Source organism: Enhydra lutris, unplaced genomic scaffold (genome assembly GCF_002288905.1).
Source record: "Enhydra lutris kenyoni isolate GAN:26980312 unplaced genomic scaffold, ASM228890v2 scaffoldscaffold1, whole genome shotgun sequence".
Lineage (NCBI taxonomy): Eukaryota > Metazoa > Chordata > Mammalia > Carnivora > Mustelidae > Enhydra > Enhydra lutris.
This window is the reverse complement of record NW_019154085.1, coordinates 100,262,316-100,285,529: the sequence shown is the minus strand read 5'-3', so window position 1 is coordinate 100,285,529 and position 23,214 is coordinate 100,262,316. Positions and strand designations below refer to the sequence as shown.

Sequence of the window (23,214 nt, the reverse complement as noted above, 5' to 3'; positions counted from 1 at the left end):
TAACTATCAGTGAGTCAGGAAAAGTAGGTCATTTGAAACAGACAGTTTGAAGACTTCTATGCAGTCTTAGTAAACACATGCATTTATGAAGTGTAAGTTTGACCTCTGCCTATTGCTAAGGTAGATGTCAGTTCATGCTGGATGAAAGAAGAATGGAAGAAAGGAAGAAGAAAAAGAAAGAGAAGGAAGAAGGAAGACAGGAAGGACTCCAGATAAGCTCACGGATTCAATCCGTGAGTGACAATCTCTTTGGGAAGGACAATAGTTTATCAACATTAGTGGAGGAAAAAAGAGGAATTTTTTAAAAAAATTCAATATTGTACTGGGGACGCCTGGGTGGCTCAGTTGGTTAAGCGGCTGCCTTGGGCTCAGGTCATGATCCCAGCGTCCTGGGATCGAGTCCCACATCGGGCTCCTTGCTCAGCGGGGAGCCTGCTTCTCCCTCTGCCTCTGCCTGCCACTCTGTCTGCCTGTGCTCACTCTCTCTGACAAATAAATAAATAAAATTTAAAAAAAAATTCAATATTGTACTGTAAGCTACTCCAAGCAATACAGTTTCAGAAAAGAGAGCGGTCCCTGGTGATGGTAATGTTAGGCATGCCAAAGACCCAATCTATGTTGACTCTTCCCTAGAAGACAGATGAGAAAGGCAGAAAAATGTCACATTTTCACCCCAACCTGAGGAAAACCTCATTCCTAGTTATCTCTCTGAGTTGAACAAAGTGTGTTTAATTTGCTGCCTTTTCTGAGGGTTAATGGTTACATTTCAGTAGTCAAATACCATTCCAAACAAAGGTTAAGAAGAGTAGTATATGCCACTGGCAAAACACAAGAGCTTGAAAAGAACCAATTTAGCTCCAGTCCAGCTAAATTCAAAGCCAGCTCTATTAATGTGCTCTTCAAACATGGCTGACCTTTAGAAGCTGCTGAGCATCTGGGGAAACATTTGGCACTTCATGAAATCCCCTTATGTTAACTAACTGCACTTGTACACCACCATGTCCCAAGCCAAAAACCTTCCCGGTAAGTCAGTACTGCGTCCGATCTGGAAAGCCCTCTCTTCAGGAGCAAGTGCCTTTTCTCAGTAAGACTTGCCAGAGGAAAAGCTGGTGGCTAGGAAGAATTCACCTCTTTCAGTAGGAAAACCTTAGAGTTTTTCAGGAGTCAAAACCAGTATTCAATTGAAATAGTTACATGTATAGAGCTCAAAACTTAATTTTTGACATTTATTTAGTGAGCATTTATTACATATGAACTCTGAAAAAAAAATAAAACATAATAAACTTTGAAAGTATGCATTCACTTCACTGTAAAACTTTCCAACTCTGCCTTTTAAATAGTAGGAATGGAAATAAAGGTACTTTTTTTTTTTTTTTAACATTTAAAGACAGTATGTGTGTCAAAGACAGCATGTGTGTAGGAGAAAATCTAATTCCCTCGTCACATACAGAAATTTAATATCATAACGAGGCAGCTGTAGCTAAGACATCAATTATACAACTTTTTTTTCAAAAGAAAAAAAAGCAGAAATTAATGAAATGGGGCAGAACAGGAACTAAATGTGCTTTTAATTATTTTTATCATTTTTGCCATTAAAATGTTAATAAGTATCATATAGGTATTTAAGAGGGAAAGAAATAACAAATTATATTTCCACTGTGGTAATTAATATTCCTATGCTCCTTTTAATTGGAAATGTTAAGGATATGTGTGCTTGAACTACTTTAGCCCTCTGTGTTAGTTATCGCCAATTCGAACAAGTATCTATTATATATATATACACACCATTCAATGAAGAAAAAGAAATTAAGAGAGATTTGGGCCTTTTATTCAATTCTGCAGTAAAGGAGTATTCTAGCTATTTTTCAGAAACCTTATGGACCGGGAATAATTAAATAAATCCAAGGTGAGCTGTACTTTCTCTGCATAAGTATGCATCACACATTATTTGTGCTCTGCTTAAAGGAGGACTTCTCTGGCTGAAATTTTTGTAGGGGTGAGTAAGGCAATTACTTGCCTCAAAGCCAGTCACTGTTTCTATTCATCTGCTGAAGACAGTCTTCTTTTTCCCTAGTCTTTGTGAATACAGTAGCCAGTATCTGCAGCAGTCCTCAGAATGTCCCCTCAGTGCTGCTAGTTCAAAACAGACCATCCCCCATGCCCTTTGAAAAGAGGTGTGCTCTCAAGGCTCATTTTGCCAGAATTATTGGCTTACGGGTAGTTTAAAACTACCTTATAATTTTATTTTATTTTATTTTATAGGTCTTATATTTTCATTCTCCAAGAGAAGAGAATAAAATTCTATCAACCTTATGTCTGAGTTGGGGAGAAGGAGGCGGGAGTGATAATCAGCCGTCAGGAAAAGAGAGCCAACCTTGAGTCTCTCCTTCCTGTAAAATCATCAGCAGCACTTTCTGGTGAGATCTATTAGCATAAAAAGCACTGGGAATTTGAAGATGTTTAAAAGTTGTCTCAAACCAATCACAAGCTTCCCTCTCCTAAAATACATTGATGTATGGATTCCATATTACTAATCACAAATGAAAAGCTTACCAACATGAACCTAGCCATTTTTCATTTCATTAAGTCTTGCAGAAGACATCTGAGAAGATAATTTGAAACTTTTCAAAGAAGAAAAATTATAAATCCTATTTTGTAACTCCTCGGCAGAAGCAAAAAACAAAGGGAAGACAGGGACGGAAAGAAAGAGCAAAGCGAAACAATCTCTTCCAGATGTAAATTTACAAAACCTAACCCCCAAAAACCCAAAATCTATCTACTAGCAAAAGAACACCATGTAAGTTGAATCTTATTTCTTTTGTTCACTGTGTCCATAGTGTTAACAGAGACTGATGCATAGTAGGATCTCAATGTATATTTGGTAAACAAATGACTCTGTAAGACCAGAAGCATCCTTTCTTCATAAATCACCTTCCCAGTCAATGTGTGCATACTTTATCACGATGGCCTTCTGGACCTCTCCAGAATGATTTCAATGATGCCCCAAAGTTGCACAAGGCACCCTCCCCAACTGATACATGGCACCTTGGCTCTATCCCCACGGCAGCTCTTATCAAATTGCATCTGATTGTCCACTCTTATATGTCTCATCCACTAAACTGTATCTTTAATCAATAAAAATCTACTGAACTGCGTGGAAATGAGTAGCATAGAATGCATTCTAATAGTGAGAATCAGTGTCTTTCTTTTCAGGAAAGATCTATTCTCTCATTTCCCCCCAGCTTTATTGAGCTATAACTGACAGGTAGCTAATGTGCAGGAGTAAGACATACAGACTGATGATGTGATGAACTCGTAAACTGGGAAACACCTGACACAGGTGGGTTGGTTAATATATCCATCATCTCACATAACTGCCTTTTTTGTGGTGAGAACATTAGCAATCTACTGGCTCAGAAACTTCCACGTATATAATAGGGTATTGTTAACTACAGTTTATTCATCATTTAACTGAAATCTGAACCCTTAGCCATCATCACCCCATTTCCCCATTCCTCAGCCTCTGGCAACCACCATCCTACTGTTTCTATGAGTGCAGCTTTTTTTTAGATTTCACATGTAAATGAACATGTAGTATTTGTCTTTCTCTCTCTGACTTTTCTCACTTAATATAATGCCCTCAGAGTTCATCCATGTTGTCACAAAGAGCAAGGTTTCCTTCTTTATTGCAGCTGAATAATATTTCATTGTGTGTGTGCTTCTATGTACACAAGTACACACATGTATGTGTATATTTCGCATCTTATCTGTTCATATGCATTCACTTAGTTTATTTCCATATCTCAGCTATTGTGAATAATGCATCAGTGAACATGGGAGTACAGATATCTCTTTGAGTCCATGATTTCATTTCCCTTAGATATGTACCAAGAAGTTGGATTGTTGCATCATGTGCTAGTTTTATTTTTAATTTTTTGAGGAACTTGCATGCTGTTTTCCACAGTGGCTGTACCAATATACAATCCCACCAACAGTGTTTCTCCACATCCTCATCAACACATGGTAACTCTTGTCTTTTTGGTAACAGCCATTCTAATAGGTGGGAAGCGACACCTCACTGGGGTTTTGATTTGCAGTTGCCCTATGAGTAGTGAGGCTGATCACCCTTTCATGTACCTTTTGAACATCTGTATGTCTTCTTGAGAAAATGTCCATTCAGATTCTCTGCTCTTTTTTTAACTGTACTGTTTTTGTTTCTCTAAGCCTAGTTTGCTCCTTCAGTAAGAGCTGAGATTTACAGACATGCATGCTAATTTTGATTTCAGTGATCACATGTGAACTTTCAAAAGGATCAATAAGGATATATGAATCTAGCAAAACTGTCCATCCATCTCTCCTCTTTTTCTCTCCTTTGTGTTTTTTTAATTATAACTTTTTAAAAGATTTTATGTATTTATTTGACAGAGAGAAAGAGCAAGAGCACAAGCAGGGGGAGTGGGAGAAGGAGAAGCAGGCTCCGCACTGAGCAGGGAACCCGACACAAGGCTGGATCCCAGGACCCTGGGATCATGACCTGAGCTGAAGGCAGATGCTTAACTGACTGAACTACCCAGGCATCCCTTTTCTTCTTTTTAAAAATCATTTCTGAATCCCCGTTCAGCCTATCTCCCCACATGGGATGCATTAACGTTAATACTGCTGAGTTATTAAATTCCAGAGTTCCTGAACATTTTCCTTATCAGAAGCTTGTCTGCAACGCTTGGTGGTAGAGCACTGAACTGGGGGAGTAAAAGGAAGAAATGCATTCTTAGAACTGAATCATAAGAAAGAGAACGAGGCCCGGTCTACAGAGAAAGATACCCCCTGTATTCTGATGACTGTATCTGGAAAAGCTGTGTAGCCAATGCCAGCAGTACACTCCTGGTTCTTGACCATTCTGATCCCTCAAAAACATAAACTCCTATCGAAGACATGAATATATAAGGACAGGTTGGGCTCTATGAACTATTGTAATCGTCAAACAGATGTTCTTCATTCTAATCCCACATCCACCAAGCAACTTCTGGATGTTCATCTAGCTTCTCTGAAATGCCTCCAAAGTCACATCATATGTTTTAAAGATAAATCATTTAGATTCCAAAGAATTTTTCAATAAGTACTTTTTACCTATGTTTACTGAAGCATTATTTACAATAGCTGGGATATGGAAGCAGCCCAAATGACCATCAACAGATAAACAAAGCAAGTTGTGGTATATAAATACAATGGAGTATTACTCAGCTACTAAAAAAAAAAAAAAAAAAAAAATTATATCTTGCCATTTGTGACAACGTGGAGAGCCCTAAAAGGTATTATGTTAAGTGAAATAAGTCAGAGATAGAGAAGTACCATACGATTTCACTTATACGAGGAATCTAAGAAAACAAAATAAACCAATAAACAAAAAATAGAAATAGTCTTATAAATACAGAGAACTGACGGCTGCCAGAGGAGAGGAGTGTGGAAGAGTGGGCAAATGGGTGGAAGGGAGTGAGAGCTGCAAGCTTCCACTTATGGAATAATTAAGTCCCAAGGATGAAAAGTCTTAGCATATGTAATGTAATCAATAAATTTGTAATAATGTCGTATGGTAACAGATTTTAGCCACACTTCAAGCAGAGCATAAGGTATAGACTTGTCAAATCACTACTGTGCCCACCTGAACCTAATGTAACTTTGTCAAATATACTTCAACTAAAAAAAAATGTAGTTTTTTCTTAGTAATTGTACTAATTTGTACTTATTTGAGTTTCTAGACTTTCTTGTTACTATTTAACAGCAAAGTGTAAAGAATGCTGTTCTAAAATAAAACCAAAAGAATTTAAACTGTACGTTATAGATAAAATCTAAATACATATAGAAAATATAATTGTTTTATATGAGTATATATGTATATAAAAACAAATGTAATTTAGTTTTACACATATAAGAAGTTTATACACAGAGGGTGTTACCAGGAGTGATTCATTTCTATGAAGGTCAAATTTAGATTCATAAAGGATTACATAGCACTAAAGAATGTTAGATGAGTAACTGGACACAATGAATGACTGGGTACACATACGACATTATTTAAATAGAATAAAGGAAGGGGCACATGCACCTGAATGTTTATAGCAGCAATGTCCACAATAGCCAAACTATGGAAAGAACCTAGATGTCCATCAACAGATGAATGGATAAAGAAGATGTGGTATACACACACACACACACACACACACACACACACACACACACACACACAATGGAATACTATGCAGCCGTCAAAAGAAATGAAATCTTGCCATTTGCGAGGACATGGATGGAACTAGAGGGTATTATGCTTAGCAAAATAAGTCAATCAGAGAAAGACAATTATCATATGATCTCCTTGATATGAGGAAGTTGAGAGGCAACGTGGGGGGCTTGGGGGGTAGGATAAGAATAAATGAAACAAGATGGGTTTGGGAGGGAGACAAACCATAAGACTCTTAATCTCACAAAACAAACTGAAGGTTGCCGGGGGTAGGGGGTAGGGAGAGGGTGGTTGGGTTATGGACATTGGGGAAGGTATGTGCTATGAAGTGTGTAAACCTTGCAATTCACAGACCTGTACCCCTGGGGCTAATAATACATTATATGTTAATAAAAAAAATTTAAAAAAAATTTTTTTAATGGAATAAAGATTTTCTCCAGAAATATTTTACAACAGAAACTGTTGTTACCTGTCTTGGATGTTAAAGGAAAGTTACATAAGGAAGCCAATGTTTGACTTATAGTACTTTCCAGTTCTAGATTTTTTTTTTCTGGATTATGTAAACTTTCAGAATGGACAATGAATTTCCTCAGTCTTAAGCTTGGGAACACGTGGTCTATACTATGTAATGGGTTTTTAGAAATGCACAGTGGCACAGTGCTATAGATTAATAAAGTCCAGTCACTATCAAGGTCCTCCTCTTGATGAATATGTTGAAAAGTAATGAGTCTACAATGAAGATCTGGTCAGTGACCAGTTCATGGTCATAAAAGTTCAGTTCTGACATTCCCATGCCTATGTAACTCACAAAAGTTTCCAACTAATAGTCAATTTCATTATTATGGATAAATGGGCTTAGGAGTCAACACATCCATCACTTACATAAAGATAGTGATAGAAAACCACATAAATAAATAAAATATATTGATACAGCAGCTGTATAAATTGTTCAGGAAGACAACTATTATTATATCAGCATATAGCAGGACTGTGCTTCATCCAGTATTTAAAGAGGGGAAACAAAACACACCATTAATTTACCAGCTATTGGAAATTTGTGGTGAGTAAAATTCAATATGTTATGTTGGTCAGTAAAGCTTAAAGTCAGGATTTTTATGTCTTCAGATTTAATAACATTTCACTAATGGCCTTGAATATTTAGTCTGGGGAAGATTTAAAAAGTGGTGTGTGATAAAGAAACAGCCTGATCTGTGGTCATATAACCACTTTAGCCTTTGCCTTGTGGATTAGAAGTGGGAAGATGGGCAGGTCAGCAGTGATTTACCCCGTCTCAGGGACCGTAAAGTTGATTTGCCTTATCTGTACCTTTTTAAGGGGAGAAAGAAGGTCTCTTTGCTGACAAGAAAGAAGATTATCCCCAACAAGTGTTAACAGGAGTGTTAGAGAAATCAGAGACAGGTTTATTGTATGTGTATGATTACTGATGTGTCATGATTTAAAAAAAACAAAAGAAAGTATCTTCCCCCCAAACACATAATGTACCACCTTAAAGAGATGCTAACTAATCCAGTGTCAGTGCTATTTTTTGGACTGAGATAATAATCTCCAGGTAAAGGCTATTTTCAACCTTATTCTCATCCCTGCTCTATTCTAGGTTCCAAATACATCAGTCTGTAGTGCAAACTGTTCAACAAGGTTGGAGTCAATGCTCATATAGAGATTCTGTATGCTCAGAAGCAGGGAACTTAAATTTTTCTATGCACATCTGATTTGCAATAGATCATGTGACTTAAGGAAATTTTCTGCCCAATATTTGTATGCTGTAATTTCTTTTGTATCAAAAGCATATCAAAACTGGATCTTTTTGATTAAACACAGCTTACCTAGTCCAGGATTCCTGTAAGTTTGGAACACTTGGGATTTCACAGAAATGAACACCGTTTATATAATCCATGGCTATCAAAATGCTTTTTAAAAATAATTTCATTTTTAATTATCATTACCTGAATAAGCATTAGTTATTTTCTTACCACTGTCTCAGGTAGTTTTACTTTTTTCCCCCAAATATTTTATTATAAAAATTGTTAAGCATATAGAAGAGTTAAGGAAAATGCACAGTGACAACCATGTTATCAGCAGCTATGTTTCCAAATTATTGTTTTGTTGTACGTAGTATTAACTTTTTGGGGGGGCGGTGTAAAATTTACATAGAGTTAAATGTACAAAGTTCAAACAAATCAGGTATTGTTACTTGCCATTTGCCTTGACATTTGTCTCTTTCAAATTTTAGTAAAACTTCACAGGCCCCTACCCCTCCTCCATTTTCTGATACATTGGGATGTGGTGAATCCACTGTTCTATTTATCAATTTAATAATTTTCATAAATGCTAACTCTACAGTCCTACATCTTCTGCCCTTCTAGAGTGAATAAATCCAATTATTGTAACTCTCATCAGTTCTTCTAGATCACAAATACGCACTTGAGTCCATACTACTGTTTCAGTAAGATGTTAGCCATCTCTCACAAAAAAGTCTTGTGAAAGAAGCAGAGAATTTAAATATAATGGGCTTCTACTGTACACCTGGTTCATAACATATCAGTGTTGTGTGACTTAAGGAAATTTCCTGACAAAAGTTTGCACACTCCCTTTGCTATCGAAAGCATATCAAAATTGGCTACTTTCTCACTGATCTTGTTCATTTTTAATGGGGAGTCAAAACAACAGCAAAATGATCATTCAAAATAAGCACTTTTTATAGAGATTTTTTTTTAAAAGATTTTATTTATTTGCCAGAGAGAGAGAGTACACACAAGCATGCAAAGAGGCAGGCAGAGGTAGTGAGAGAAGCAGGCTCCCTGCTGAGCAAGGAGCCCAATGCGGGACTCAATCCCAGGACCCCAGGATCATGACCTGAGCTAAAGGCAGCGGCTTAACCAACTGAGCCACCCAGGCATCCCTATAGAGAAGATTTTTAATAATAAACTTCATTTCCTCTTTCTCTTATCAACTCCCTCCAGCCCAAATTTGCACCCTTGCCTCCCTCCTCCAAATGCACCCTCTTTTCCTTTTCCCAAGCCCTATTCGGGTTACTGTTGTCCGGGATGAGTCATTACTGGTTTAATTCTCTGTCCTCTGCTTGTATTTTTTACTTTAAACTTGGCAGATCACCTGACACAGGAAAATAAATATTTTAAAATTTCAAAGAGAAAAGATGTGACTCCCCCTGTATACTGTAAAAAGAAATTTACTTAAATGCTTCTAAATCTATACTTATGATAACATCAGCATTTCCAGGATCTTAGGAAGGATTAAATCCTTCCTTAAAGTTTCATATTTTAAGGCAGAAATATTAGCACAAAAACTGCATCAGCCAGGATCTTTCCAAATGTTGAGAAAAGGCATTGTTGTGTAAACTTTAATGATGTTTGCATACCAGTATTCAGACCATAATAACTCTTTCTCAGAGTATTTTATTATAAAAATAAAACACTGGGGCTGTTTCCTCCTGCAGTAATGAAAAAGACTAAATACAAATGAATTATGTAGAGCAAAGAATATGATTTAAACTTAGCAGTTTATTTATTAGAGCTAATGTAAAAGTTTCCCTAAATAATATATAGAAACATAACTACAGCATACATAAAAATTAACATGCATATGTTAACCTATGGGAAGAAATAAAGGCAATGAGGAAACAACAGATAGAGAAAATGCTTCATTAACTACAATACATCATTACTTTATTTCCACTAATACTGTGATCACAAATTGCAAATATGACTATAGGGCAAAGAGAAGCCCCTATAATGTAATTACACATGAAAGCAAACCCAAATTTGTTCTTGGATTTGTGGCAACTGTGGCCCTAGGTACAAGACTAAGACAATAGAGAGCAGGGCCCTCTCTTTTTCCATCCCCAGCAAAAAAGAGAAAGCCAAAAAAGAGGACTGACCAATTTAACAATGTTCCTTGCTTGCTGAGATCAATCGATCTTTAATCCACCAGATAGGATTGCTTACATGCTTGAAATGAAAAGTGTTTTATCTAACAATGGGATGTCCTTCCTCATTGGAGTTCTCGGTAGAAAGGTCACCAGTACAACTTGCACACATTCCAAAGTGTTAATATATACTGCAAGAAATTTTAAAAGAAGTCTGCACATATAATGATCCCTCCTGCTGTTCCTTCCCATTTGCTCCCTGTTACATGCTCATTATCATGTGCATTTAGATGTATGGCAAGTTACATCACATTCCAATATTATAGTCAATGTATCTTTTAGCTGATGTAAGAGCAGATACTAATTCTCTTTTTAAAGATAATCAGCACAACAGTGACTTACTAAGTAATACAGGAGTGAGTGGCAGCGAAGGAATTGGGTCTCACAGGGGAAAGATATGGACCCTGGCCTGCTCTGCCATTTGGCTAAATTCGTGACAAAATTCCCCAAACCCTGGTTTCCTCATCCACAGAATTCATAAGGGTTTTAAATGAGATAATGTGTTTTAAACCCTTAGCACAGAGCCAGGCATGCTGTGGATAGACAGTCAATGTTTAGCTATTACCACACAATTAGTTACAAACCCGCACTTCAATGTTAAAATGATGGTTTCCAGAGGGAGACAAATCGTAAGAGAGACTCTTAATCTCATGAAACAAACTATGGGCTTAGGGATAGGGTGGCTGGGTAATTGACACTGGGGAGGGTAGTGCTCAGGTGAGTACCGAGAAATGTGTAAGCCTGATGATTCACAGACCTGTACCCTTGGGCAAATAATACATTATATGTTAATTTAAAACAAACAAACAAAAACAAAACCACACCCCCCCCCCCCAAAAAACCCAATGGATAAACAACAGCACTGAGAAGCTGAGAATTTCAGGGACAATGGCTGCAGTTTCTGGAGAAAGGTATGTTTTAGGAGAAAGAAAAATAAAGGGAAATGATCTAGAGAATAAAGGAAAAATTAATCTAATGCTGACTTAAATCCCTTTAATCTGCTCCCTCTTAATGGGAGCCCCCTCCACTGTACGGTACCTTGGTACGGGTTTATAATGGACACATTGTAACTCGCAGGTTCCATCTTTTCTCTCTTTATTTCAGAAGCATCTCATTTCCCCATAGCTACACTGTAGCATTATTTATCCTTTAACAAACAACAATAACAAATGCATTTACTGTTTTCATCCCACTGAGCTAAAGGCTACTTTTGTCTTGCTTTATTATAAATGCTTAACACATCTGCTTCACAGGTAATATTGTGTGCCATTAATTAAAAGTGCAGGAAAAATTACTTGGTGCCTAAAAATCTGGCAGGTTAAAGTATGAGGTCATCTTTTGACTTAGCAAAGCCACTCAGAGATTATAAACAAAAATTTAATAGGGCTTTTGAGAGATAATGCATTATTTATTTAAATTGCTGGGCCTTCTCTGTTCAATCAGCTTAATAGAAATACAACCAGGTTAAACAATTCAGAATGTTACAGAGAATAGGCATACTGGGAAAGTAGTTTACCTCTGTCACCAAAAATTAGTTGGGTATGTCATTAACAGCTACAATTACACCGAAACTACACAGAATTTTTCAACACAGTGATGTAGCTTCTCTTTCTGTGACTTAGAATGACTTAAGACTTTGATATGGTGGACAAAATTGGTAGTTATTTTGTTTGTAATTAATAAATAATCACAATCCAGTATCATATATATACCCACTCAGGGAACCATATTTTCAGTGATCGACAGACTGATTAGAAATTCATGTGAGTTATTTGGACCCTACCCTAAGTGGTAAGTAACAGCACCATCAAACGGAGTTTAAACACGGAGTTTAGCCAATCATCACAGCCTCTGATAAAGCTGTATCAGGTACTTCACACCTAAGATAAATAAGCAACAATTACCAAGATTGACTACTTATTATTTGGACTTAAAAAAAACTCCACAAATATAAAACAATAAATAATAAACACAGTTAAAATAACTAGCATGAAGAGAGTCAGCCAACAAACACCTTCAGCAGGTATCACTTCTCAGCTGCTAGGATTTCAATAAAATTGTCCATCCAAAAATGTAATGCTCTATATCACAAAGTTTATCATTGACTAATTCCAATCTGATTATAAATTAAAGTCTACATTATTAAGATGGTGATATTACTATTGTATGCATCAAAAAGATTATTTATAATATTATAATTGAATGATCTGCATCATCTCCAGGCAACTCAAGGATATAGAAAGCTATACCACTATCTTTGCTCATGAGAAAAAGCCAGGGCAAGAAATGATACTAGAATAGGAAAAAGTGAGCTAGTAACAGGGCTCAGAGAAAAATTATGGCCAGGTTACAGAATCTAATCCAAGAAAGGCACATGAATGGGGCTCATTAGAAGTTAAGAAATACTCAAATGTCCGAATTAGATTGTAATACACTTCTAGGTATGATCCTTATCCATGGGTCAGAATGACGAAGGGCAAAGAGTGTCCATATTTAAAGACAAGAGTCAAGACTCTACGCTCAAAGTGACCAATGGGGCACAAGGTAGAAGAAGCAGTTTGTTCAAGAGACCTAAACTCCAAAAACCTCAAAATCTACAAATGGTGTTTGAGACAATAGCTTAAAAGTGGATATTACCTTTTATCTCCAAAGATGAATATCTAGTCTCTCTTTGATATTTAAGTCAGCTTTGGCACATTTTAAGGAAAGTTAGCTGGTAGAATACTACAGCTGCAGATAACGGTTACTTTCTGGACAAGATCCTCTAGGGAGCAAACCCCTCTGCTCTAAACACCAAAAGAAAGAATTCGACTTTTAAAAGGCTCTATTCTAAAGATGTTTTTAGGTGCGACACTATAAGTATAAAATGTAGCTGGAATGGAATTCAGGGGGAAAAGATTTCATGAGTTTTTAATTTTATTTTCAGAAGACCAAGAGTGACTATCCTCCCCAAAAAGTATTAAAATTAGCCATTCAGATATTAGAAAAATACAAAATTGTCTCCATTTACAGATGACATGATTATCTATAGAAAAATAATCCCAGTGAACACAGATTAAACAATCCTCTAACTGTAATATATTTCATGGGATCATAGGATACTGACTAGATAAAAATCAATCGTGTGAGTGTGTGTGTATATAATGTATATGTTTATACACATTTAATGTTAAAAAATTGCCATTTATAACAACATCTAAAACGAAGTTCTTAATGATAACATTTAATGAATGTCCAAGACTTGTTAACTGAAAACTGCTGTTCATTGAGAGAAATTAATGGAAAACAAAATAAAGGAGATATACCCCATTTTATCAATTGGGGAGGTTCAACATTATTAAGATGTCATTTCTAACCATACTGGCCTACAGATTCAATGCAACCATCAAACTACCAGCAAGTTTTTTTTGTTGTTGTTATAGAAACTGACAAGCAGGTTCTAAAATTTATGTTTAAATGCAAGAACCTAGATAGTCTTTGAAAAAGAACAAAGCTGGGGGACTGGCACTACCTTATTTCAAGACCTGCTATGAGAACTAAAGCAATCATGACAGTATGTTCTGGGGTCAAGATAAATACATAGATGAATGGAAAAGACTGTAGTGCAGCGTGCACACACACGCGCCACACACACAGACACACACACACACGCACAGACACAGTCAACTGGTACTCAACAGAAGTGCCAAGGTAATTCAATGGAGAAAGGACAGTCTTTTAACGAACGATGTTGGAATACTTGACTATCCATATGCAAAATAATGATCTATAATCATGACCCTATACCATGTAAAACTATTAACTTAGAAAGGCATAGACTTAAATATTAGAGCTACTATAGAACTTTTAGAAGAAAAAATCTTGGAATGATGGAAATGTTTTGTAGGTGATATGATTGTATTAGATACATTAAGGAAAACCACACTGTTTATGTAAAATTAGTGAATTTTATTGTACACAAATTAATATCGTAAAACTATATCTATATTATGCAATTATGTTTCCTGTGTATTTATCTTCTTACACTTGCTTACTAAAGTATATGCTACAAGTTGGCAGGGCTCATATCTCTTTTTTAATAAATACTAAGGTTATTAAACAACCTCCCTGCCATATACCATATACCATAAATAATCACACTTTATAAATATAACAGCAACAAGAACAGTAATTTTAAAGTAGATACATAAAAATCAACACCAAACATAAAGATTACTCCTGGGTTAGTATTCTAGAATTCCTAAAATGCCATCTAACCCTATAAACATCATATTTTTTCTGAGTATTTTTATTGGGGACATACCCTACTCTTCTAGTCATAAAGCATGGCAAAATTTTCCCACATTTAACTTTATGATGTTTTCAGATACTTTTTTGCAGAATATTGATCAACTGTATTTATGGCCTATGGCTCATACTGCTTGACTAAAGCATTTATTAATTCAACTAATATTTATTGAGTACTTTCTCTTGCTAGGCACTGAAAGACAAAATATATTAATAACAATGTCATAATAACTAAAATAACAGAAGTTGTGAGATCATGTGCACCTTTTGAAAATAAGAAGCTATACTGAATCCTGCAAGTACATCCTATTTCTAGTGGGTTTCATGTGATTTTACCAAGAGGCACAGCTATACTGGGTATTCCTTTTCAAACCAGAATCAATCATGCAGCATGGCAGCTATTAGCAAATGAGCTCTGTTAAGAAAGAAGCAGCCTCTTCCACGAAGTGTTCATGTCTGTGGTGTCCCAGATACAATTACTCTAAGGGAGTTGTCTCACTTCTCTAACTAGTAGAAACAAACAAACAGACAAAAATCTCTGAAACACACACACCTGTACAAGGGCTTATCTTTGCTCTGAAATGGAAAACCAAAGTTTTACCCAGTTCTGAAATGCAATAAGGAGTTGCCTCATTAAGGCACCTACTTCTAGTTTCTACTAAAATAACCCAAGAATTCTACTTTATCCTAAAAGTGAATATTAACAGAGGACTGAAGTTTAGGGAATGTAGTGGAAATCTGTTTAGAAGCAGCTAGATAAAAAAAAGGAAAATTAAACCTCTTTTTCATGGTCTAGCTGCCAAAAAAAAAAAAAAAAAAAAAAAGTAAACACAAAAGGTATGCAGAAGATTGTTCATAAGCACCAAATCCCAGTTTCATCTCCACAGATAAATCCTTGCACACTGTTATGGACAAATATATGAAATATGTATTTAAAATGATAGCTTTTGTCAGGGAGAAGGTAAAATTCTCATGTTCAAAGGAGTATGAAAGAAATCTGATGAGAGCAAAGATAGAAAGTTAGCATAGACGTGGATGTAGAATATCCAAGGTACTCCCTCATATGACCTTCCTAGATAACCAAGAATAAAATTGCTAGCAATTCTCTCTCACAAATCTCAGAGGTAGAATAGCTGTAAAAGAACACAATGAGTGGAGGGGTGCCTGGGTGGCTCAGTCAGTTAGGCGTCTGCCTTTGGCTCACGTTAGGATCCTAAGGGTCTTGGGATGGAGCCCCGCATCAGGCTCCCTGCTCAGTGGGGATCTACTTCTCCCTCTCCATCTGCCTGCCACTATGCCTACTTGTGCTATCTCTCTGTCAAATAAGTGGGTAGAACCTTAAAAAAAAAAAAATTCCTTAAACCTTTGGGGCACCTGAGTGGCTCAGTGGGTTGAGCCTCTGCCTTCGGCTCAGGTCATGATCCCAGAGTCCTGGAATCAAGCCCTGCATTGGGCTCTCTGCTCAGCGGGAAGCCTGCTTCCCCCTCCGCCCCCCGCCTGCCTCTCTGCCTACTTATGATCTCTCTCTGTCAAATAAATAAATAAAAATTTAAAAAAAAAATAAAATAACAACACAATGAGTGGAGAAAATGAAGAATCTTTCAAACCTTGTAACAGAGGCTAATTGTCCAAGGTTTGCTTACTACAGAAATCTTTGAGAGATACAATTTCTCGACACAAGTGGAATACCTAATAACAAATGTGGCATTTTGCTTTATAGTAGATTAGTTTCCGGGTGCAAACTGTTTCATGAGTAAATAATTGCAATGATGAAGCTCATGTGGGTGAAATCATCAAGGGTGACAAGTTAACCATTAAACTGATATGTACTTATTCTTTATAGAGCATGTCTCAAGTTGCCACAATTCTCCTGGGAAAAGCCTGAATTCTTAAGTCTTAGATTCAAAACTATCAGACTATAATTTTATTTTAAATAAAAGATCTTTCCATATTTTTAACCAACATTTTTACCTGCATACCTGAGAGGAGAAGACACAGATTTTAAGTTTTCATCCATCTCTTAGCAAAACAGTAATGAAGTTTTCATTATTAGTTATCAGTTCTAAGACTTTTAAGTGCCAGTTTTCACATGGGTTTGCGGATCCTAAATACACCTATTTCACCATGCCACATTTTTTTCTTTAAAAATCATATATCCCAAACTCATGATTTTACCTACTATCCACTCTTCTATCATTCATTCAACCAACACTTGTTCAGCTCTATTAGGGCAAGCAAACTGCTACCACTGGACATAAAATTATAGGAAAGATACAACGAGTGCCTTCAAAAAGCTTGATGTTCTAAAAATCCAAAAGAATGCCACCCCAATAGCTAGTTTCTGCTCACAAGACTGTATTAAATGGAAATCAACATGTGCTTTTTTAATTGAGGAACTCTTGCTACCTAAAGGAAACATCTGCTTCACTATACTAGCACTAGCTTCTCATCCTTTGGAGATCACTAACAAGTGGAGCTAAGGTGAGTAATGATCCATACTCCATGATGTGAGCAACTCTCTTCTAAATGAAGCTCTCTTTCTCTCCTCCTCCTTCTCCCCCTTCTCCTTCTCTTTCTTTATTTACTTTTGGGCTCCTCATTCTACACAGCGAGTCAAATCTGGTGAATGTAGTTTTCTAAAGTTAGAGATCCATAGAGACCGTCTTCATGATAGTTTCCTGTGTCTGTCTCAAATTCTGACATGAGAGAGTATCTGTCAGCCTACCATGGGTGAAATGTCCATCTCTAATCACTCATGGCCAATGGATCAGTCACATGGTGTAATCATGGGTTCTGATGGTACTCTCTGAAGCATAAAAAAGTTTTAAATTCTGGAGGCGCCTGGGTGGCTCAGTGGGTTAAGCCTTTGCCTTCGGCTCAGGTCATGATCTCAGGGTCCTGGGATCGAGTCCCGCATCGGGCTCTCTCTGCTCAGCAGGGAGCCTGCCTCCTCCTCCTCTCTCTCTCTGCCTGCCTCTCTGCCTACTTGTGATCTGTCAAATAAATTAAAAAAATCTTTAAAAAAAAAAAAAGATTTTATTTATTTAAGAGAAAGAGGAAGAGCGAGAGAGTGCATAAGGGGCAGAGGCAGCGGGAGGAGAAGCAGACTGCCCACTAAGCAGGAAGCTCAAAGCAGGCTCCATCCCAGGACCTGGGATCATGTCCTGAGCTGAAGGCAGACAACTGACTGAGCCACCTAGATGCCCCACAACTAGTTACTCTTTACAAATATCCAAGGGGATACAGTGACTAAAGTGCCCAAATGACTTTGTTATAAAACATATCATCCTATAGCAAAATGTCATGTATGGAGTACACGAGAAGTGCTACTGTGTTCAGGGGGGAAAAAAACAAAAACAAACAAACAAAAAAACAACAGAAACAAACAAAAAAACAAAAAACAAAACAAAAAAAACCCTGGCAGGATTTAAGTGTCATCATTCTCTTCAATCTCTAGAGTAATATCAAAAAATACATTGTACTGAAAGATAGTATAGTATTGCAAATTGACTGCCCTTAAAGGCTACAAGTTTTATAAAGTTACTCATTACCATTGCACTTAACTGTGTCGTTCACAGTCTCAAAGAAATGGGAGGGTCAGATACTCTAGGATCCCCTATTGGTAGAGAATTGAAAATGCATAAACTACTTTAGTTTATAGTGACTGTTTATCTAAATTCTGAGATAGGAAAAAAATTGAAAAAAAAATTTCTCTTTAGGAATTTACTTGATTTTTAAAAAGCATCTAAGTCAAGGGATGCCTGGATGGCTCAGTCAGTTAAGTATCGGCCTTAGGCTTGGTCCTGATCCCAGGGTCATGGAATCCAGACACACATCAGGCTCCCTGCTCAGTGGGGAGCCTGATTCTTCCTTTCCTTCTGTTGCTCCCTTTGCTTGCACTCTCTCTCCCCTCTCTGTCAAATTTTTAAAAAATAAATGAAATAAAATAAAATAATATCTAAGTTAAAATATACCAGGTATAATTTTCTTATATAAAAATACAAGGTTTTTAATTTTAATCTAACTGAAATTGTTCAATAAATTCATTTCAGAATCTCTTTTGAGATAAGAAAGAAATAGGACTTCTTAAAAATTTAAACTGAAACTTGTTGGCAAGTACTTCTGCTCTGAAATATCTTTTGGATCAACCTAGAAATGGAGGTGCATAGGTCAGAAGCAGGAAATCGTGGTCAAGAGCTTTATGAAAATTATCCTATTAGTACAGTCCAGGGAATATGACAGCAGTGAATCAGAAACATTATTAGCACCTACTTAATAAAGGAGAAGAAAAGGAAAGTGATAAATGTGTCTCTAAAATAAGATGATCTTGCCAAAATCTCTCATGCTTGCCTTTATAGAGCCACCAATAAAGGTGATTGTATCTCACTGAATATCTTACAGAAGTCTCAGAGTAATCCATCTAAATGGGGGCTGTGCCTCAGAGCACCAGGAAATAAATGGCATCATTAAATTCCTCTGAAGTAATGTCTCCTTTCTCAGTAATGTACCACCTCCTATGACAGTTGTCTCTCAGACAGGCAACTTAGCATTGTTCTCTCCCCAGAATGAGTGACTTTAGATTCTAGGATGTAGTGCATATTTAGAAAAAAATGCATTTGCCTGTGGAATTATAAAAGCATTTTTTGACCAAAAAAAAAAAAAAGAAAAAAGAAAAGAAAAAGCAGAGATAATTAGCTCCATATAATGTGTTTTTCAAAGAGAGCGTATTCTGGGCTGTGATTCTCTACCAGCCATTTACAAATTATCCTCTTGAGTGATATAAGCGATAAGCTTCATTAGCAACCTTAGTGAACTCTTCGTTTCTTAAAAGGTGACTGTCTCAAATTTGGAGTGGCCAGTTTCTTAGTATCTTTATTCCCTCCTCTCCAACTGGCAACCACCCAATTGTGTGTTTTCTCATTATCAATAACTATCTTAAAAGCCAAGAGAAAAGTAGAACTGTAATTGGCCTCACCATGTATCCATTAAGAAATAAAGAGATGAGGAGAAAATCCACCTGCAGGTGAGATATAAGAAAGAGGTTTCTGTCCCCAAGAATATGATGTCAACTGTGGACATGTTCCTGTGTCAGGACTTTATAAAGAAACTTGTCTACATAACTTTAATATAATAGACAGAAAAAGAAAAAAAAAAACAGGTGTTTGCTGTCAAAATGATACATATAGTAACTTCTTCCCTTGCTATGTAAACATGGAAAAATCCCTTGAAGTCTTTGAACCCTGGCTTCCCACATAGAAAAGATCAATTACACTCTTTGGCTCCTAGATTTTTACAAAGTGCACGTGAAATCATACGCCTCAAGCAAGAGTTAGATGCATGGTGGTTACTTATTCATACATATCAACAGATAAATTATGTAAAATATATTTGAGCATCTGTGTGTTTGTATATACACACACATAGCATATAGATGGATGGCTAGCTAGAGAGCGATAAAAGAGATAGAGATTATTATTTAATCAGGGAATTCAATATACACAGCCCCTGATTTATCTCGGAGTCCTTCTCACAGGCACAGAGCAACTCCATTTTGCAGTACAGGTCAGCCTGAAGGTTGTGAATGTCCATTTTGTGAAGGACCCTGCATGACGTGCTTTCAATTACAGGTGGCCGTTAAAATTCATTTCAGAAAGCCAGAAACAACTTCTATATGTGTGCTTTTACTAAAGCTTGTTTAAATCATTGACCTTTCCTCCTTGGTTCATAACACCTTGTCAAGATGCAGCGGACTGTTGCTAATATAAAAGAAAACAAAATAAGATTCTATTCTGGGAACAGTTCTGCCTCCCCCAGTGCTAAGGACTAGCAATCTTACAGGGGAATGTTAAAAAGTTACAAACCAGAACATGCTTGTTCTATAGATATTATTATGCTTGATCAGGAGGAGGAAAAAGACAAGAAAGGGGCAACAACTGCTCACTGACAGCAGGTTAGGTTCATCAAATAATGAGCGACATAAACAGTATGCCTCTATTTTACACTGTCTTTATATATGAGTGTGGGTTACAATTTCCCACTTAAAGAGTGATAACTGCTATTTTTTCTTTCTATTTTTCGCATTCATGTTGCCATAAACTTCTAACTCCCTGATGGATGGTTGCCAATGAATAATGTATTTAACTGAGGCTACCATGTGTAAATTTTTTCTTACAACTTTTGGTGGTGGATACACTTCACAAGTCTCCCTACCAGAGCTCTGGAGGGTCTCAGAAAGTCTCTGTAGATTAAACCAAAAAAAAAAGAAAAAAAAAAAAAAGAATGAAAAAAGAAAAGAAAAAGTACTCTGGCCATAGCACTAGGGCAATAACAAAGCAGATCTCAAATTTCACCTGAGAATTAGGTGGGAAGAGAGAAGGATGGCAATGTAATAGTTTCAATATCAGAGTTGGCTTAAATCTACAAATTCCAGGGTTAAAGAACTTCAACATGAAGTGGCAAGAGTCATAACAGTAAAGTTTTAAAATCACCTTTAAAAATAAAATGGAGGGGCGCCTGGGTGGCTCAGTGGGTTAAAGCCTCTGCCTTCAGCTCGGGTCATGTTCCCAGGGTCCTGGAATCGAGCCCCACATGGGGCTCTCTGCTCAGCAAGCAGCATGATTTCCCCCCTCTCTCTCTGCCTGCCTCTGCCTACTTGTGATCTCTGTCTGCCAAATAAATAAATAAAATCTTTAAAAATAAAATAAAATAAAATAAAATGGAGGGGTGTCTGGGTGGCTCAGTGGGTTAAAGCCTCTGCCTTCGGCTCAGGTCATGATCCCAGGGTCCTGGGATTGAGACCCACATCAGGCTCCCTGCTCTGCAGAGAGCCTGCTCCCTCCCACCCCCAACCTCCCTCTCTCTCTCTCAGCCTGCCTCTCTGCCTACTTGTGATCTCTGTCTGTCAAATAAATAAATAAAATCTTTAAAAAAATATTTTAAAAATAAAATGGAGGGGTGCCTGGGTGGCTCAGTTAGTTAATCGCTTGCCTTCCGCTCAGGTCATGATTCTGGAGTCCTGGGATCGAGTCCTTTATCCAGCTCCCTGCTCCGTGGGGAGTCAGCTTCTCCCTCTGACCCTCCCCCTTCTCATGCTCGCTCTCTCTCATTCATAAAAAATAAAATCTTTAAAAAATAAAAATAAATAAAAATAAAATGATAGACAAAATAGACTATACTTTCAAGTATAATTAATATGGTACAATAGAAGTATAATTCAAATGGAAAACTCATTTAGATAACTATTAACTGGGGACCTAAAGCATATACACAAAAAAACCCATTCTTCAAGATGTTCTATAGATGGAGGTAGGAATTCATTGCTCACTCCATTCACTGATACACTATCTTATGCTACCTTTTTTTTTTTTTTAAAGATTTTTTAAATTTATTTATTTGACAGAGAGAGATCACAAGCAGGCAGAGAGGCAGGCAGAGGAGGAAGCAGGCTCCCCGCCGAGCAGAGAGCCCAATTCCGGACTCCATCCCAGGACCCTGAGATCATGACCCCACCTGAAAGCAGAGGCTTAACCCACTGAGCCACCCAGGCACCCTTATGCTACTTTTCTGAGAAGCAGCTGCATGACACGTCTTCACAAAGTAGACTCTGAGAATGTGTGTACAGGCCAGCTACAGTTTAACTCTGTAACCCCCAAGTTTATTTGGCTATAAACCCACACTTCTAGGGTCAGTCTACAACAAAAGAGACAGGAATAGACAATGGGGAAAAGACAGTCTCTTCAAGAAATGCTGCTGCGAAAACTGGAGAGTCACATGGAGAAGAAAGCAACTGGACCACTTTCTTAGGCCACACACAAAAATAAACCCCCAATGGATAAAAGATCTAAATGTGAGTCCCGAAACCATGAAACTCCTGAAGAAAACATAGGAATATTTTGAACATCACCCTAAGCAACCTGTTTTTAGATATGTCTCTACAGGCAAGGGAAACAAAAGTAAAAATAAGCTGTTAGGACTACACCAAAATAAAAAGCTTTTGCAGAGTGAAGGAAATCATTAACAAAATGACAAAACAGCCTACTGAGTGGGAGAAGATATTTGCAAATGATGAATTAGATAATGAGTTAATATCCAAAATATATAAAGAACTCCTACAATTCAACACCAAAACAAAACAAAACAAAACAAAAAGCATATAATCTGACTAAAGAATGGGCAGAGAACCTAAATAGATATTTTTCCAAAGAAGACATACAGCTGGCCAACAGACACATAAGAAGATGCTTGATATCTCTAATCATCAAGGAAATGCATATCAAAACCACAATGAGGGGTGCCTGGGTGGCATCAGTTAAGCATTCAACTCTGGAGTTCAGCTCAGGTCATGATCTCAGGGTGGTGAGACTGAGCCCCACATAGAGCTTCATGCTGGGCATGAAGCCTGCTTAAGATTCTCTTTCCTCTTCTTCTGCCCCTCCCTACCCCCCATTCGTGTGTGCTCTCTTTCCCTAAAAATAAACAAATAAGTAAAAACCACAATGAGATACTATATTACACCTGTCAGAATGTCTAGAATCAAACAGACAAGAAATAAGTGTAGAGAAAAAGGAACCTTCACTCACTGTGAGAACAGAAATTGGTAGCGCCACTATGGAAAACATTTATGGAGATTCCCCAAAAAGTTAAAAATAGAAATACCATATAATCTAAAAATTCCACACTGGGTATTTACTCAAAAAAAAAAAAAAAAAAAAAAAAAAAAAAAAAAAAA

The 23,214-nt window shown here is 37.0% G+C and overlaps 1 protein-coding gene across 2 annotated transcripts in view; it reads right to left on the bottom strand.

Moving 5' to 3' along the window:
• LOC111155763 (dipeptidyl peptidase like 10) overlaps nucleotides 1-23,214 on the bottom strand; it is a 1,348,454-nt gene that overhangs the window by 495,903 nt on the left and 829,337 nt on the right. The gene's annotated exons all lie outside the window — the stretch shown is intronic.